Genomic DNA, 18,840 nt, shown 5'->3' with positions numbered 1-18,840 from the left:
CTGGATGTAAATTAAAAAATTCCTCTAGATACCATAGTAAAGGATGAGAACCTATGGTAAGGCAGTCCTAAAAACCTTATTTTAATTACAGGAAATACTCAATGCATGCACACACCTCTCTCCTTAATGGAAGAGTAAAAACATGCTAAAAACAGCATGCCTCCTACAAAGAACTTACAGTCTTGATGAAAAAACAGTAAATATTACAGATATAGATATAAAATGTATGTATGTGTTTATCTGTGTATGAAAGAAACATTTTATTAGGGGCATTTCAGTTTATAAAACACTTAATCAACATTTATTTCTTTCCCAAAGTTTATTCACAGGACCAAAATATTTCTCCCATGTTGGAAATAAAGGGCTCAAGTCATAAAAAGATTGAATAATTTTACTAAAGGCACAAAACTAAAGAGATATAGCAAAAAATTGGAATCCAGTTCTTCCCTGTTTAAAGTTATTTCTCTCTTTACTTATTTAAACATTTGTTTCTTCTCATAAGAGGAGAAGCAGCTCATCTGAGCAAGTTGTAAAACCTACGGGAATATGTTTGTTAGTTTGAAAGGTTTTAGGCCCTTTCTGTTATTCTTTTGATTTGTGATCCTCCAGACATGGCTTATAAATCCAATTCTCAACACAGGTTATAATGTCTAGATTGGAGAACAGTAACAGAAGAATCTTTTAACCTTAGAATCTAGCTAAGTTCTCCAATCTTGCTTTACTAAAGAGTTCTAAGTTTGAGGAATTACCACATGCTTCTACTTTTAATAAGATAAACTTTGACCCCCCCATATTTGGCTCCTTCCAACTATTCTCTACTGGTGAAAACCAGATGGAAGGAAGGTTGACTAATTAGTTCCCCCAAACCATCAAATACATTAAAAAAGGGAATCTACAAAGAAATGTTATCCCTATATCTTCAAATATATGTCCTCATTTAAAATAAATTAACAAATAATATCAAAACCTCTTTCTTAAGATCACAATACCTGGTAGCAATATGACCATTTCGGATTAGCCAGTTAACCAATTCCTTTCCTACAATGCAACTGGGATGGGTTCTCAGCCAGTACCGGTGATCCTGAAACTCCATTCCACTACTGTGATGGCAGATTTATTTCCATAGGTCCTTTAACTGAACACTATCCTGCAATACATTGAGAGCAAGTGTTACTCATAAGAATGCTATTTACCTGTACAGATGCTTTCCTGTGATTTTCACATTCATAAAAGGAACTTTGATTTGCATTTCTTTAGAGCAACTAATTTTTTTAAAGATTCTTTTTTTATTGGTTGTTCAAAACATTACAAATCTCATGACATATCATCTTTCATACATTTGACTCAATTGGGTTATGAACTCCCATTTTTACCCCAAATACAAATTGCAGAATCTCATCGGTTACACACTCACACTTTTACATAATGGCATATTAGTGACTGTTGTATTCTGCTACCTTTCTTATCCCCTACTATCCCCCCTCCCCTCCCCTCCCATCTTCCCTCTCTACCTCCTCTGCTGTTGTTCAATTCTCTCCCTTGTTTCCCTCCCCATTTCCCCTCACAACCTCTTATATGTAATTCTGTATAACATTGAGGGTCTCCTACCATTTCTATATGCTTTCCCTTCTCTCCCCCTTTCTCTCCCCCCACTCGTCTTTGTTTAATATTAATCTTTTCCTCATACTCTTCCTCCCTGTTCTGTTCTTAGTTGCTCTCTTTATATCAAAGAAGACATTTGGCATTTGTTTTTTAAGGATTGGCTAGCTTCACTTAGCATAATCTGCTCTAATGCCATCCATTTCCCTGCAAATTCTATGATTTTGTCATTTTTAGTGCTGCGTAATACTCCATTGTGTATAGATGCCACATTTTTTTTATCCACTCATCTATTGAAGGGCATCTAGGTTGGTTCCACAGTATAGCTATTGTGAATTGTGCCGCTATGATCATTGATGTGGCAGTATCCCTATAGTACACTCTTTTAAGATCCTCAGGGAATAGTCCGAGAAGTGCAATAGCTGGGTCAAATGGTGGATCCATTCCCAGCTTTCCCAGGAATCTCCATACTGCTTTCCAAATTGGCCTCACCAATTTAGAGCAACTAATTTATATGATTTAATATAAATGATGCATACATGAGGAACAACTTGAACTAATTCCAAGAATGACTTTTCTGTTAAAAATCAATGATCCCAAGTACTATATTTTTGGATCAATGGCACATATTATCCATCTCCTAGTTAAGTACAAAATATATTCTTCTTTTTTGGAAACTGGATAACGGTAGAAGATGTGACAACAGGCAAATCACAATAATCTAAGGTAACTGTTCCTGGTAGCCTTTATTCCACCATATTCATTCCACCCTTTTCAGCACCACTCAACTGCTAGATAAATCTTCAAAAAAAAACTTTATCCATTGCTCAGCAACTACAGGTTCAAATCTAAACTTGAATGACCAAATTCATTGCCTTTCACTGGGTAGTCCCAAATAACTGCACTCTCAATGCCCACACTCTCCAAATTAAATTTTCTCCCAATTAATAAATCCTACTTTATTCCATGGAAATGCCATGCTTATTCTTATCTCTATACCTTTCCTTACATCTATATATAAGATTCACTTTCTTTACTACTTATCCAAATCCATTTCGTCCTTCAAAACATACAGCTCAATACCTTTTCTGACACCCTAATTAATGATCAATTTTTTAAAATTTTATATCATTCGTGACGCTCTTTTTAGTATTAAGACATATATGTATTTATTTTATCATTAAAAACCTTTCTATTGATTTGATTTCTACCTCCTGAATTAAAAGTTGAGAATAGAAGCCATATCTTTCATTTCTTTGAATCACTCTGTGGATTGAAAACATGATTTTATATATAAGCAAATGGAAGAAACTAAATATTATCTCACATAAACTGAATAAACTGTCTCAAAGGCTTCTCCATGTGTATAAGAAACTTGTTTCAGGGGGCTAGGGATGTGGCTCAAGCAGTAACGCGCTCACCTGGCATGTGCAGGGCGCTGGGTTCAATCCTCAGCACGACATAAAAATAAAAGATGTTGTGTCCACCGAAAACTGAAAAATAAATATTAAAAAAAAATTTCTCTCTCTAAAAAAAAAGTTAAAAAAAATAATGCTTCAAATTTTAAACAGCAAGCTTAACCTAAGAGTTAAGCTCTCTTATATTATGTAGGAAACTGAATTCTGATCTTGCCAGAAGAAAGGGGTAAAAAAAATATTAATGCAATAAGTAGAGAAAGAATACTGACCAGTTTCTCAGGTGAGCTGAGTAAAAAGTTAAGCTAATCATTTCTGTTTAACTGATATGCTATTTCATTTATGTTTCTTTAAAAAAAATCAATGAAATAGACATCCTTATGATCAAAACTAACAATGGGTCCAAGACAGTGTACTAGTACCAGAAGAATTTTGTGTTCATCCTCAGTGGTCTCTGTCCTAACATATGTTCGGTTAGCCTGGGGACTGACAGATGTCTCATATGAAGGTACCATAGGAGAACCAAATCGATCCAATGACAGGTTAGTAATGCTGGCTGATCTGGAAACAAACAAACAAACAAAAAGTAAAATAGCAGTTGTAAATTCATCTATAAATAGAATACAGTAAACATTCATATTTAAATAAATGCTTACTTGCCAATGTTAAGGGCAATTTCATTTTTTTATTGATTCTTTTTAGTTATGTATACAAGACAGTAGAATTTATATTGATATAATTATACAAGCATGGAATATATCTTGTTCTAATTAGGACCCCATTCTTATGGATGTACATGATGTGAGATTCACTGTGGTTATGTCAGATTCATTCCACTGTCTTTCTTTTTCCTATCCTTCATTCCCCTTTGTCTAATCCAATGAAATTCTATTCTTCCCCTACTCTCTCCCTGTTGTGGCTTATCATCCACATATCAAAGAACTTTGGTTTTGGGAATAGGTTATTTCAATTAGCATGATAGTGAGGAGATGAATCCATTTACTGGCAAATGTCATAAAGTCATTCTTCTTTATGGCTAAGTAATATTCCATTATGTACATGTATCATATTTTCTTTATCCATTCATCTGTTGAAGAGCACATAGGTCAGCTCCATAACTTAGCTATTGTGAACTGTGCTTCTAAAAACATTAATGTAGCTGCGTCACTATAGTATGCTGATTTTAAGTCCTTTGGGTATAAACCAAGGAGTGAAATAACTGGGTCAAATGATGGTTCCATTTCTGAGGAATTTTCACACTGCTTTCCAGAGTGTGTGCACCAATTTGCAGTTCCACCATCAATGTGGGAGTATATCCTTTTCCCACACCCTTGTCAACATTCATTGTTACTTGAATTCTTGATAACTGCCATTCTTCCTGGAGTTTACTGTATTCTCAGTGTAGTTTTAATGTGCTATATTTGTTGACCATTCATATTTCTTCTTCTGTGAAATGTCTATTCAGTTTTTTGCCCATTTATTAATTGGGTTATTTGATTTTTTGATATTAAGTTTTTTTGAATTCTTTGTATATCCTGGAAATTAACACCCTGAGATGCAGGTGACAAAGATTTTCTCCCATTCTATACGCTCCCTCTTCATGCTCTTGATTGTTTCCTTTGCTGTGAAGAAGCTTTTTAGGTTGATGCCATCTCATTTATGGGTGTGAGGACAATCCAGCTGTGACATCTGTTAACCCATTGATTGCCAGAGCTAATTCAGCTGATTTGGCTGCCTAGGTGGGTGCCCCCTTACTCGCTCACCACTTCTTGTATGTCCTCCCCACTGTGTGCTTGATTGAAGAGGATGACCTTCTCCAATAGTGGAGGACTGTTCTTTAGTCAAGGGTATCTTAGTAGCTGCATTGCCCTCCTAGAACCTCCAAACAAGCTCTCAAAGGCACTTTTAAAAGTAGTTATGATGATTATGTACAATGTCATTATTAGGAAAAACTAGGTGAAGGATACTCAGAAATTGTACTATCTGTGCAATTTCTATGTGAGTCTAAAATCATTTAGAAGTAAGTTTAAAAGAAAGTAGAAAGTAATTATGGAAATATTACAGAAAAATAATTATATAGTTATATATCAGTAATATTTCAAAGGAAGTAGATATAAACTCTTGTTAAAAATATTAAAAATTAGGGGGTTTTATAGAGAAATATAAAAAATTACCTAGTATGCTTTAACTCATCTTACTTAACATTTCAGCATTTTAATTCCATGAAAACCTTTCTTCACTTGTCTAGTAAGGCAAACACACCTGGCCTGGTTGGCCTCTCCATCTCCTTCTTTATTGGGTCCTCTTCACTTCCCCAATCTCAGTCCTTGGTCCTATCTCCTCTTTTCACACTCACTCTGCTGACGATCCCCATCCAGGTTTATAACCTTAAATACCATTCACATAATAATGACACCCAAGTTTATATTTCCAGCCTGTACCTCTTCCCTAAATTCTGGACTCATATATCCAACTGTCTATTTGACATCTTCCTTGGATCTCTAGAAGGTGTCTAATTCAGCTTGACACCTGTTAGTCAGAACTGCACATGCCTATAATTCCAGCAACTCCAGAGGCTAAGGCAGAAAAATCACAAGTCCAAGATCAGGCTCAGCAATTTAGTGAGACCATGTCTCAAAATAAAAAGGGCTAGGAATGTAGCTCAGTGGTAAAGCACCCTTGGGTTCAATCCCCAGTACCAAAATAAATAAATAAAATCAAACTGTTACTCCCTGTCTTCCTCCATCTCAATTAATGGTGATTGCAATTGCTCAAGTCAAAAACCTGAGTCATCTTTGAATTCTCTTCCTGTTGTGGCCTACATTCAATTGACTAGCAAATGTCATTATGTCTATACTCAAAATGTATACAAAGATCATTATTAGGAACATTGATAAAAAACAGAATACATACAACACATCAGATGACAGAAATTTCTTACCATTATAATTTCCAGAATTTATACATGATTATGTAAGGGACCTTAATTTTTTGTTCTAAGGGAACACACTTAAATATTAATAAGTAAAAAATAAGACTTCCTGTTTCTGGCCTGACATGTAAGAATCTTAGAAATTTTTACTCTGTCCCAACAACCAAAAAGCTAAAAAAACTGAAAAGTCAGCAATTCTTCATAGATTTGTCAGACAAATGAGATCACAGGACAAACTGCTACTTCAATCATAAGAATGAGACAGGTGCGTACAAAGAATAATAATTTACTGGAGCAGAAACTCACAAGTAGAAACCTCCCTGAAAAACAACTCATTTTAGGTGGAAAAACCTGAACTATAATTGAAAAATTACAGATAGTTCAATGTGAATAAGCCTGAAAACTCTAGGTGGGCCAAGTATTGGGGAGTGGGGCATGTATTTGTGAGTTTCATTTTCAGGAGTGCTACCAGGTCCTCATGGTGAATGTCAAAAAAAAAGGCCCTCCAGCTCCCTACCCAGGGAGAAAAAAAATACAATTTTGAATATGCCAGATCTTTTTAATAAGGCCTTCCCCGAGAAGAAACTATTTTATTAGAGCCTAACCTAGTAAAATAGCAGAGCTAAACACTCCCCCCTCCCCAGGAGAAGAGAAATACCCAATACCAGCCCCCTCTAAACCAACCATGTAGGGGAAGAGAAATACACAACTCTAGCCTCTTCCAACCATCCTGTCCCATCTAAGGAGGGCAAAGGAGTGGGGACAAGGACAGAGGGAGAGGGAAGTACTTAAAAAGTTTATAGTCCCATGGCACAGGCTCACCAAAAAACTGAGACTTAACCAAAGGAGTCTGAAGATACTTCCCCTCATCCGTGCCTTATCATTACATGACTAAAGAAAGGCCTATTTACTGCAGTTTCTTTCACCTACTATATTATGTCTAGTTACCAACCCAGAAGGCATACTAAAAGGGAAAAAAAAACCAGTTTGGAGATATAGAACAAATATAAGAAAAAATTGGGTACGGCACAAATGTTGGAATTAACAGTGCAAGAATGTTTGACAAAACTTGTATGAGATCTAAATGAGGAAAACTACAACACATGAATAAAATAAAGAATAAATAGATATTTCATGAATAGGAAAACTCAATATTGTCAAGATGTCAAGTTTCTCCAAACTTGATCTGATTCATTGCAATACCAATCAAAAACCAGCAAGTCACTTTGTAGACATCAAAAAGTAACTCTAAAGAATATAAGAGGCAGCAAAACATCCCAAATAGTCAACACACTATAAAAGGAGAAAAAGTTGGGGAACTGATACAACCTAACTTTAAGATTTACTATAAAGACACAATAATCAAGGCAATGGTATTGGTAAAAGAATAGCCAAATACGTCAACAAAACATAAAAGAGCCCAGGAATAGACTCACATAAATTGTCAACTGACCTTTGACAAAGGAATAAAAGTAATACAAAGGAGCAATTAATCTTTCCAAATAAGTTTCCAATCTGAAAAACTCAACTGTCCATCCACATATTAAAAAAAAAAATAAATCTAGAAAAGAACTGATACCCTTCACAAATTAACTCAAAATGGATCATAGACATAATTGTAAAAGGCAAAACTCTTAGAAAATAACATAACAGAAAATCTAGATGATCCTGGATATGGTAATGAGTTTAAAAATATGACACTCAAGTCACAGTGCATGAAAGAAATAATTGATCATCTGGACTTCATTAAATTCTTCTGCTCTGCAAAAGACAATGTCAAGAAAATGAAAAGACAAGCCATACACTGGGAGAGAATATTTGCAAAAGACACATCTGATAAAGCACTATTATATAAAACACAACAATATGCTAGGTGTGGTAGTACATGCCTCTAATTCCACCAACACAGGAAGCTGAGACAGGAGGATCACATGTTAGTGAGACTGTCTCAAAATAAAGAATGGAAAAACAGTGGGCATGGGGGCTGATGATATAACTCAGCAGGAAGGCACCTCAGGAGTCAATGTTCAATGTGAGTAATGCCAAAAAAATTTTTTTTAATTAACAATGAGAATTAAAAAACAATAAAGTTTTTTGCTGTATTTAAAAAAAAATAAAACAAAATTTTTAAAACTCAACGATGAGAAAATAAACAAACTGATTACAGATGGGCAAAAGATTTTGACATCTCACCAAAGAAGATATACAAACCACAAGGCAGATAAAAAAGATGTTCAACATCGTATGTCATTAAGAAATGGCAAATTAAAACAATAATGAGATACCAATATACATCTATAACATTGGCCCAAATCCACAACACTGGAAACACCAATGCTGGTATCATGTGGAGCAAGAGAAACTCTTGCTGGTAGGAATGAAAAATGATATAGACACTTTGAAGAACAGTTTGAAAATATCTTACAAAAATTAATCATGTTCTTACCAAATGATCAAGCAATCATGCTCCTTGGTATTTATCTGAATAAAGTGAAAATTACTTGTACACAGGTATTTATAGTAATCTTACTCTTTAAATTGCTAAAACTTGGAAGCAATCAAGATGCCTTTCAGTAGGTAAACAGATACTGTACAACTGGACAATGGAACATTATTCTGCACTAAAAATATCAAGTCATAAAAGATATAGTGAAAACTTTAATGCTCATTACCAAGTGAAAGAAGCCAATCTTAAAAATCTACCTACATTCAGTGTATATAATTCTGGTAAAAAGGAAAACTACGGAGACAATTAAAAAAATCAATGATTATTATGGGTTAGAGGGAGGGATGAACAGACAAAACAGCAGATTTTTAAGGCAGTGAAACTACTACTCTGTATACTACAATGGTAGATACATGTCATTTTGCATTTGTCCAAATCCATACAACCTACAATACCAGTAGACCCTAATGGAAACTACAAACTTTGAATGATAATGTGTCAGTGTAGGTTCTATAATAAATATACTATAATAAATATACCACCATGGTCCCAGATATTCACAGTAGTGAAGGGTTGAGCATATGGAGAACAATGGAAAAGGGCCTCTGTACTTTCTCCTCAATTTTGTTATCAGCCTAAAATTACCATGTAAAATAAATCTGATGAACTAAAGAAATAAAAGATAATAATGCGTGAAATATACTCTCAAATGGTTCAGGAAAAAATGTATGTGCATGTGTAAAATGACAGAATAGGCAAAAACATAAATAAGTAAATCTTAATGAGTATATGGATACTTATTTTCTTATTCTTGCAAATCTTCTGCAAGTTTGAAAGTTTTTTAAAACAATTAAAAATTCAAGAAAAAAAACACTCTCCCCATCTCATTCAGAGTAAAAGTCCTGACAATTAACTGTAAAACTGATCTACTTCAGACTCATAGGATTGTTTCTTATTAGTTGCTTGGAACTTGTCATTCCTGTTTTCTTGGTACACTCTTATACAAAAGGTCCACAAGGTTTCGTTCTCTCACATCATTCTCTCACATCCTTCAGGTCTTTTTACTAAACTAGAAGACAGAGGATGGTGTAGGTCCCAATATCTTAAGCCATTGATGAATACTGGAAAGGGCTACTCAAAGAATGAAAGCAAGAGCTGACCAACAAAAAGAAAATGATAGTTTAATTCAGCTTTTAGAACTGGGATTATAACAAGCAATCACCTTTTTTAATGCTTGGTGTTATTACCATGACAGGAAATAAAAAACAGACACAGAATACAATGTTTCCATTTAGCATTTACCTATTTCGAGCGGGGGGATTTCCCAGCATCCTCCTGAACAGATACAAGTCTTGTTGTCAGAGCAGTGTTGGAGGAGTCTGGATGAATCAAACTACAAAGAAAATAGGAAAATATTGAGATCGCTTGGAACAGTAAAAGACAAACCCAATTCCAATGAGATGCTTTAATATTTAAAAGCAAATTAAATCTTTTCCCCTGAAATTGGGGGATTATGGGTCACTTTTGCACTTGCTTGGATTAAGGTGAAAACTGTGTGATTATCATATCAAATGTCAAAAGAATGATAAAGTTTTTTAAGTATACCAAACATTAAGAACACCAATAGCCAAACACGGTGGTGCATGCCGGTAATCCCAGCAACTCAGGAGGCTGAGACTGGAGGACTGTGAGTTCAAAGCCAGCCTCAGCAATAGCGAGAAGCTAAGCAATTTAGTACAACCCTGCCTCTAAATAAAATATAAAAATAGGGCTGGGGATGCGATTCAGTGGCCATGTGCCCCTGAGTTCAATCCCAAGTACACCCCCCAAATAACAATAAAATAATGAAATTGGTTGGATCAGTGACTTACATGATAACTTCCCAAATCACATACAAGATGAAAATGATTTGGGAAATATGAGTTCTAAAACTTTACTCTCTGTCCCCACAACCCACTGGAATAGCAAAATAGGAAGCAAACTTAGGTCTAAGAGCAGGTTCCACCTCTTACTAGCTGTGTGACCAAATTCATTATTTAATCTTTCTGAACTTCAGCATCTGCATCTGTCAAAAGGAAAAAACAGTGCCTACCAAAGAGGTATAATGAATAAAAGAGAATGAATATTAAATAATTAGCACAAAGTCTAAAACTATTATTCTACCTTTGACATCTATCAAACACCTCTCAGGAAGCTATCATACCTGGTTTGTTTTATAAAATTTGTTTTATTAAATTGTACCTGCCAATTAAGGGCTCATATAGCCAGATCATACACAATTAAAAGATATTACTAATTAAAATAAGCAAGAATTGAAGACTTTCTATACTTTGTACTATATTATTAAATATAAAATCAATTTTTTAAATTTATAATAGGTATGTAAGATATAAAGAATCATGATACTACAAACATCAAAAGATTCATCAAGTAATTTAAGGAAAAAAAGAACACTATCACTGATTCCAAAGTACCTATGCTCCCACCATGATTTATTTTGTATACTTCTGAAGTTTACATAAATGAAAGGTTTGTGGATGTATGATTATATAAAACATCTTTTCCATTTTATATTATGTCCCTAAGATTCATACATGTTCAACTATAGTGGTAATTGGTTCATTTTTTTTGTTTAAATATAATGTACAGTAAAATTCCTCACTTCCTTAAGATGTAACTGAGAAAATATCTCATCAGAAAAATGTTGGTTAAAACTCCAAGCTCTTTGATATGGTTAGATTTGCTATTATGCTTAAGAAAATTATGTTGCTAGAGAAAGCAATCAGAAACTGATGAACCTAGGACACTAACTCAAACAATTCTAAGTAACTTCCAAGTAACTTTCCCTACTACCAGTCCATTTAGACCTGCAGAAAGACAGGAAATGTACCTTTGGAAGGAAAAAAATCTAATTTCATTTAGAAATATGAATACAAATCTCATTAGTATTATCCCTAAAAAGACTTCATTAGGAATTATTAATCTCAGTGACTTCTATTGCCTATTCATCAAATATCATGAAGTTTATATACATGCCATGTGCTATTCTTGGTGCCAACAGTAAAACAGTGAGTGAACAATAAAGATATAGTCTCTCATCTTACTGAGATTATACTCTAATTGGTCAATAACCTCACTACCCATAAACATCTATGATCCTGCTGGAGGTGAACCAAAGAGAAAGGAGAAAATGGTGAATTTGAAACAATTCAAAAAATAAAAGTCAACCAAAAGCACTTATAAGTCAAGAAACTTAGTATTTCTCAAGTTTAAATAAAATTATATTCAAGTGCCAGGACCTTTGCCAGGCGAAATCATCCTCTAAGAATATGTTATGGCTGGCTTTTCTACTCCCAACAGGTGTTCGGGGTTCACTGGGATCAAGTACAGACACAGAGCAAGCAGAATCTGAAAGAGCATTCAAATCTTTCCCAATGGAATTACTGTCTGTGGAATGAGCATAACTTAAGGCTATTTTTCTACAATAGGTGCAAGCTCGGAGGACTCCTGGGAGGAAAAAAAAAAAGAGAGAGAGAGAGAGAAAAAAAAAAAAGGAAAATGCGTAAAAAATAGCAATACTATATTATTTAAAATATTTTAAATCCTTGGGTTAACAGATAATCTAATAACAGGGAAATGTCTTCAAGTCTTAAAAGACTACCCCCCCAAAATTTTTTTTAAATATTTTTTAGGTGTAGATGGACACAACACAATGCCTTTATTTTTTTATGTGGTGCTGGGGATCAAACCTGGGTCCTGCCCGTGTGAGCCGAGCCCTCTACCACTGAGCCACAATCCCAACCTCCCAAATTTTTTAAAGAAGTAAAATACTTCAGCTGGCTCTGTTAAATATTTTAAGAATCATCACTATAATAAATTTATCCAGGGGTTGGGGTTATGGCTCAGTGGCAGAGAACCTGCCTCGCACATGTGAGGCACTGGGTTCAATCCTCAGCACCACATAAAAAAATAAATAAATAAACAAAATGAAGATATTATGTCCATCTATAACAAAAAGTACTTTAAAAATAAAAAAAAGAAAAAAAGAAATTTATCCAAGTGTCCAAATTACTTCAAATATTTATAACAAGGTAAGAAAATTTGACCCAATAATACTGAAAAACTCTGTTTGTAAGATATCTTTTCAAAATTGTAAAAATGAAATAAGGGATCTATCAAAGGTAGGAATTTCAAGAAGAAAAAAATTCAATACAGTAAATAAACCAATGTAAATGTAAACAACACAATTTCCCTAGGCAACAAGTGAGGAAATTAAAGTTTCTATTATGAAGCCCTGAAGAGTGGCCTCTAGAAGGGTACACAATTTTGAAATAAACTAATAAAATGGCCTAACCACAATATGATATATTGAGATAAACTTTGCTGAAATTCTTATAATGAAAAGTTAAAATAGAAATGAAATGTTCTTGGGAGAACAAACAAGATTACTTAATACTTCTAATTTTTTTTTTTAGGATGTAGTCCTGCCCAAAAATAAGTGTTAATTTCTACCTTGTTTTTCTAAAACATTGTTTTGTGATTCCATAACAATTTGGTGTATTAAAAATGTAGGTGAAATAGTCATATGCCACATAATGTTTTGGTTAACAAGATCACATAATACAATAATTGTCACATAATGGAGCCGAAAAACTCCATTTTGTTCCCCCCACCTGCAGTACTGTGGATCAAACCCAGGGCCTCACACTTCTGAGGCAAGAATACTACCACTTATCTGTAGCTCTGGCCCTTGAAAAATTCTTATCACCTGGTGATGTTGTAGCCATCATAATGTTGTAGGGCAACACATTTCTAATGTTTGTGATGCTGTTATAAATAAATCTACTACTGTGTAGATCTTATAAAAGCATAGCACATACAATTACATATATTACATAAAAGTTGATAATGATGATAAATGACTATGTCACTGACTTACGTCGTTATGATTCTACACTTTTTATCATTATTTTAGAATGAACAACCTTTTATTTATAAAAAAATTTACCATAAAACAGTATACCATGGGGCTGGGGATGTGGCTCAAGCGGTAGCGTGCTCGCCTGGCTTGCGTGCGGCCCGGGTTCGATCCTCAGCACCACATACCAACAAAGATGTTGTGTCCGCCGGGAACTAAAAAAAAAATAAATAAATATTAAAAATTCTCTCTCTCTCCTCTCCCACTCTCTCTTTAAAAAAACAAACAAACAAACAATAAAAAAAAAATCAGTATGCCATGTTGGATCAGTAGCAGTCTCTCAATTGTTCAAAATGCTATGTTGATACTCAGAAGGCTAGATAGAAGGTACACCTGAGGCCAGAAGTTCAAAACCAGCCTGGGCAACTGCAAGACCCCAAAAACCCAATCCACCCTACCAAAAAAAATGGCCATAGGGATCTATTAACCAGCACCATCCAGGTTGGTTTAAGTATATTCCATAATGTTCACACAAAGATAAACTCACCTAAGTGATGCACTTCTCAGAACTTACCCATCATTAAGCAACACAAGACTATATTTAACTTTACATGTAATTTAACAATTCTACCTTATTTATTACCACTACTACTAAAAATCTGAAGTGACAGAAGATTTCCAAAAGTTCACTGTACTGCTTTTGCCATAATTTCACCAACTATAATAATACCTCTGTTTTATTTTAAAACTACTATTATATACTACTTAATCTTATTAAACTATACATGTATCTTAATCAAAATAAAATGTCAGTTGTTGATATACTAATTTCTGTCACCACAATTTAAAAGATAAAATCTATTAAAACTATTAAGAAAAATAGATCTGCATCCACTTCAATCAGGACCCCAGAAAACAGTAACAACAAAGTGAACACCAGTCTAGGATAATCAAAGCACTAGGATAATTACCATCAACTGACCAAGGCAGAATTTCAGTGAGGATGTGAAATTACTTCCTTCCTGAAAGACCTACAGTTTACCATTACAAAAGTGGGTTTGTTTCTTACACTATTAAAGGAAATCTACCTGAACCAGTCAGCTCTCAAAACTAAAGTTATCAAACCAATAAAGACAGTCAAGCCTGACCAGGAAAGTTTCATTTCATTAGAACATTCATCAGCAAAGGCCACTACACATATAAGTGTATTATATGATGGAAAAATAAAGGCTGATGAGACACAGTCCTGCCACCAGAGAACTCACAGTGTACTGGAGATGATGGACATATATAATTTAAAATGCTGCATGATGAATGCATAGATATTACTTTTACTATTACCATAATAATTGCTTAATATTCATGGATCCTTTGATATGTGCCAGACATTGTTCCAGGTATTCTACATTTATTCAGCGTCTCAATGTGCAATTATGCACTAAATATATTATTCCCATTTGTGATGGTTAATCTCGGGTCAACTTGGCTAGACAAGGGGTTTGGTCAAGTAATCTAAACAGTTATCTTGGGTTGAGGGGTTCAGGGAGTATGATTAATATTTACAAATACTGAAGTAAAGCAAATTATTCTCCATAAGGTAGTGAGTCTCATCCAATCAGTTAAAGGTCTGAGGAGGTAAGACTAACATTTCCAGAATAAAAAGAAAATACTGCAAGGCAGAAATCCTATAGAAGTTTTCAGCCTGCTAGCCTCCTTGAGAATTTCAGAGTTGCCAGCCCTTCACAATCATTAAATCACTCGAGCCAATTCCTTAAAATACAGATAAACTTCTCTCACTCATTTGCTCAGTGTGTGTGTATAACTCCATTCATTCTGTTTCTTTAAAGAATTCTCACTAATGCAGATTTTGGTACTGTTATGTTTGAATATGAGATGTCCCTCAAAAGCTCCTGTAGTAATGCAGTAATAAGGTGAAATGACTGGATTGTGAGAGCTGTAACCTGATCAGTCTAGCCTAGTTTAAATGGACCTCCTGGTAACTGTAGGTAACTTGTATGTGGCTGAAGGAGGTGGGTCATTAGGTTCATGTCTTTCCTCTGCTTCCTGACCCCACCATGAACTAAGCAGCTTTCCTTCACCACTCCCTTCTGCCATGAAGCTCCATCTCATCTCAGGCCCAGAGCAGTGGACTCAATTGACCATGGATTAAACTTCTGGAACCAGGAGCCAAAATAAACTTTCCCTCCTCTATATTGTTTTTGTCAGGTATTTTTTGGCACCAGACACACAAACATAACTAAAACTGGTAAAAAGAATGGTTCCAAAGGAAAAGAATTTTAAGGATAAGGTTCCTGAATGGGCTTTCATGTTTCGAGAACTGGTTCTCTGATTGGACTGAAAGGCACTAATGATTTTATTTCTAACAGCAAAGAGAATATTGATAATCTATGGTGTGCTTAGCAATACAAACATGCAAAATATCACCTATGTATGGATACTCCTAATCAAATACTTATAAGAAGCAAGATTATGAGTTACTATGTATTTAATCTTTGAACATTTTTGTCAAACTAATAAGTATATTAAGATAAACTTATTGTTCCTAATTGCACTACACAAAGTAGAGAAATAAAATAATAACCTCAGGATTCAAATTCCCAGTTCAAGAACTGAACTAATTAAAAGTTTCTGTCTTCCCTGAAAGAATCCCTTATCTTCTATGGCCTCAGTGCTAAGATTGCTGAATATCTAACCAATTCTCAAAGTACAAGTGGCTGAATTAATACACATAACAACAAAGGCAGAGACAGGAGTGATGGATCTGTTCACAAGCCAAAGAACATGAAGAACTACCAGCAACCACCGGAAAATAGGAGAGAAGCCTGGATGAATTCTCCCTTGGAGCCTCCAGAAGGAAGTAAGACTGCCAACACTTTGACTCCAAGCTTTTGGCCCCCAGAAATGCAGAAATGGGAGAACAAATTTCAGTTGTTTAAAAAAAATACCAAACCCATAACTTCAATTACCAATCTTGCAGTATGTCTGCTAATAAAGTGAGGACACTGATTAGAAAGAAATGGGATCCTGAAAATTAGAATGAAGATATATGAGAAAAGCCAAAAGAAGCTAAGGATATTAAACCCGCAAATCTGAACCTCCTGTCAGAAGTAGCCTTTCCAAGTCATCCGAAATTAACTCTGCTGTGCTTCAGGAATTTGTAATGCCCTCCCTCGAGTTAGGTGCCTTGCAAGACACTTCTAATTCCCCTCAAGATCTATTCCTAGTACCTCCATCCCATAGTCAAGACCTGTCAGGTCTTAAAGGTAAGGTACAAAATAAGACCAATGAGGATGTATGTGGTATACCCGAAGAACCACATGACTATTCCAATTAATATAGACAAAAACCCAAGGAATGTGTGAGATGGCTATTGAGGGTATAGGATAAGAGTGGATAGAAAATTGGCTCAAGTTGAATTTACTGATATGGGTCCACTAAATAGAGATTCCAGATTTAATCTTGCAGCTTGAGAAGTTAAAAAAAGCTCTTAAGTCTATTTAGTTGACTGGCTAAAAAATATGAATCTTTAAAAGGTGGCTTATATTAAAAATGAAGATAAAATGCCTGAACTTCCCTAATATACTACAGAGCAAGGAATACATGAGCTTAGGAAACAGGAATGAGTCAATTTTGCACATACATAACCACACTCCCTCTCTCTTATTATGTGATGCTCTGCATGACCTTTGGGCTCTGCTAGCAAGAAAGACATCACCAGAGGAGTACCCTAGACCTTGTACCTCTACAATCAACAAAAACAGGTATTTGTGTTTTTTTTTTTTTCCTGACGCCAATTATGAAACAGGGATTGGTATGTACTGGTTTGGCTAACGTAGCCAAACCTGCAGAGGAACTCAGTACAGCTCAATTCATTGTTCAACAGCTACTGGGTTTATTTGGTCAAGATACTCGTAATATGGAAGCAGAAGCTTCTCATACCTGTTGTATTTGGAGCTATCACCAGGAACTAAAAGCTAAAGTAAACAAAAGACTTTCTTCCTGATAACTTGAATAATCTGGATGTGGACAAAACCACTGGGACCTAGTTATGATTTGATTATTTATAAAGTAATGCTAATTGTGCTAATACTTGGAAAGCATAAAAAATCTAGTTGTAAGTGATAGTAGTGTTTGATTTGACAGAAAACTAAAGTAAACTTTTAATAATAGTCTCTCTTTACATATGACTTAAGGAATTTATCTATGGATATTAGTAACCTTTTTCTATGATTTGCCCATAATAAATCATACTTGGTAACACACATAAAATAGAGTGGATTTGCCATATAAAACCTACTCCCTTATCCCTGAAAGATATACCTTTCAGCACAACCATGAAACATAAATTTGTGAGGGGAGACTCAGAAACCCTGAAGGGCTCTGGCTGCTATTGCTTTTCTTTTTAGATAAGAAATTACTGCTACCACTGAACCAGGAAAACCAAATGCAATTGGGATAACTGGATCCTCAGGTATCAGGGGCCAAAAAGATTTATGGCCTTTGAATACTGTGACTATACAATTAAAGCAAGGAAACAGTCAACTTTTTCAGGGATTACCAGCACTAACTCTAAACTGAAACTAATTCCAAGGACTCAAACATCACTCTTGTTCACCAGTCACAGCAGAGGCTTAGGGAGGCATGGCAACTGATGGGAGTTTTAGCTCAGGTACATGTGACAGTGAGTTTAGTGGGTCCCCAAAGCCCATTCTGTGGTTATTTCATCAGTTCTAGAATATATAATTGATATAGACATATTCAGCAACTGGTAAAATCTATACATTGATTCCTTAACCTCTATTATGGTGCTTCTGGCCTCCAGAACTGTAAGACAATAAATTTCTATTGTTCTAAGCCACTCAGCCTGTACTTTGTTATGGTAGTCCTAAGAGACTAAAATGCCAGCCAGGCATGGAACACACACCTAAAATCCCAGTGACACAGGAGGCTGAGGTAGGATGATCACAAGTTCAAGGCCAGCCTCAGCAATTCAGCAAGTCCCTCTTTCAAAATTAAAAAAAAAAAAGACCAGGGATCTAGCTCAGTGGTTAAGTGCCTCAATAAAAAGGAAAGAAATCAATCCTAACCGTATGAGATAGATTTTATCCTAAGGGTAATGGTAGCCCTGAAAAAGTATTTATACTAAGAGTACTAAGCAGGGAAATAACCTGACATGATCTATTGGCATTCTACAAATACTGACTTGAATATGAAAAATGAATTCAAGATAGGGAAAAACTAGGAGTAAGAAAATCTCTTAAAAGCTCTAGTCAATCTGGATGAAAGATAATGAACTCTGTAGCAATTTTAGTTTCTTTTTTTTTCAAGTGAATGAAAGCAAAAGGAAAATCTATACAATAACAAAAATAACATGAGAGAAGTCAAGAGCATTTTCTTGAGTAATTTCGGTCCACCTTCCACTCCAAATCACTGCATAAATCCACACACCATTGTCAGCTTTCTTCTGTTTCAACAAATAACTTGAATTTTCAGTATTGCTAAAATTTGA

This window comes from Ictidomys tridecemlineatus, unplaced genomic scaffold (genome assembly GCF_052094955.1).
Source record: "Ictidomys tridecemlineatus isolate mIctTri1 unplaced genomic scaffold, mIctTri1.hap1 Scaffold_223, whole genome shotgun sequence".
NCBI classification, from domain to species: domain Eukaryota; kingdom Metazoa; phylum Chordata; class Mammalia; order Rodentia; family Sciuridae; genus Ictidomys; species Ictidomys tridecemlineatus.
This window is presented reverse-complemented; position numbering follows the sequence as displayed.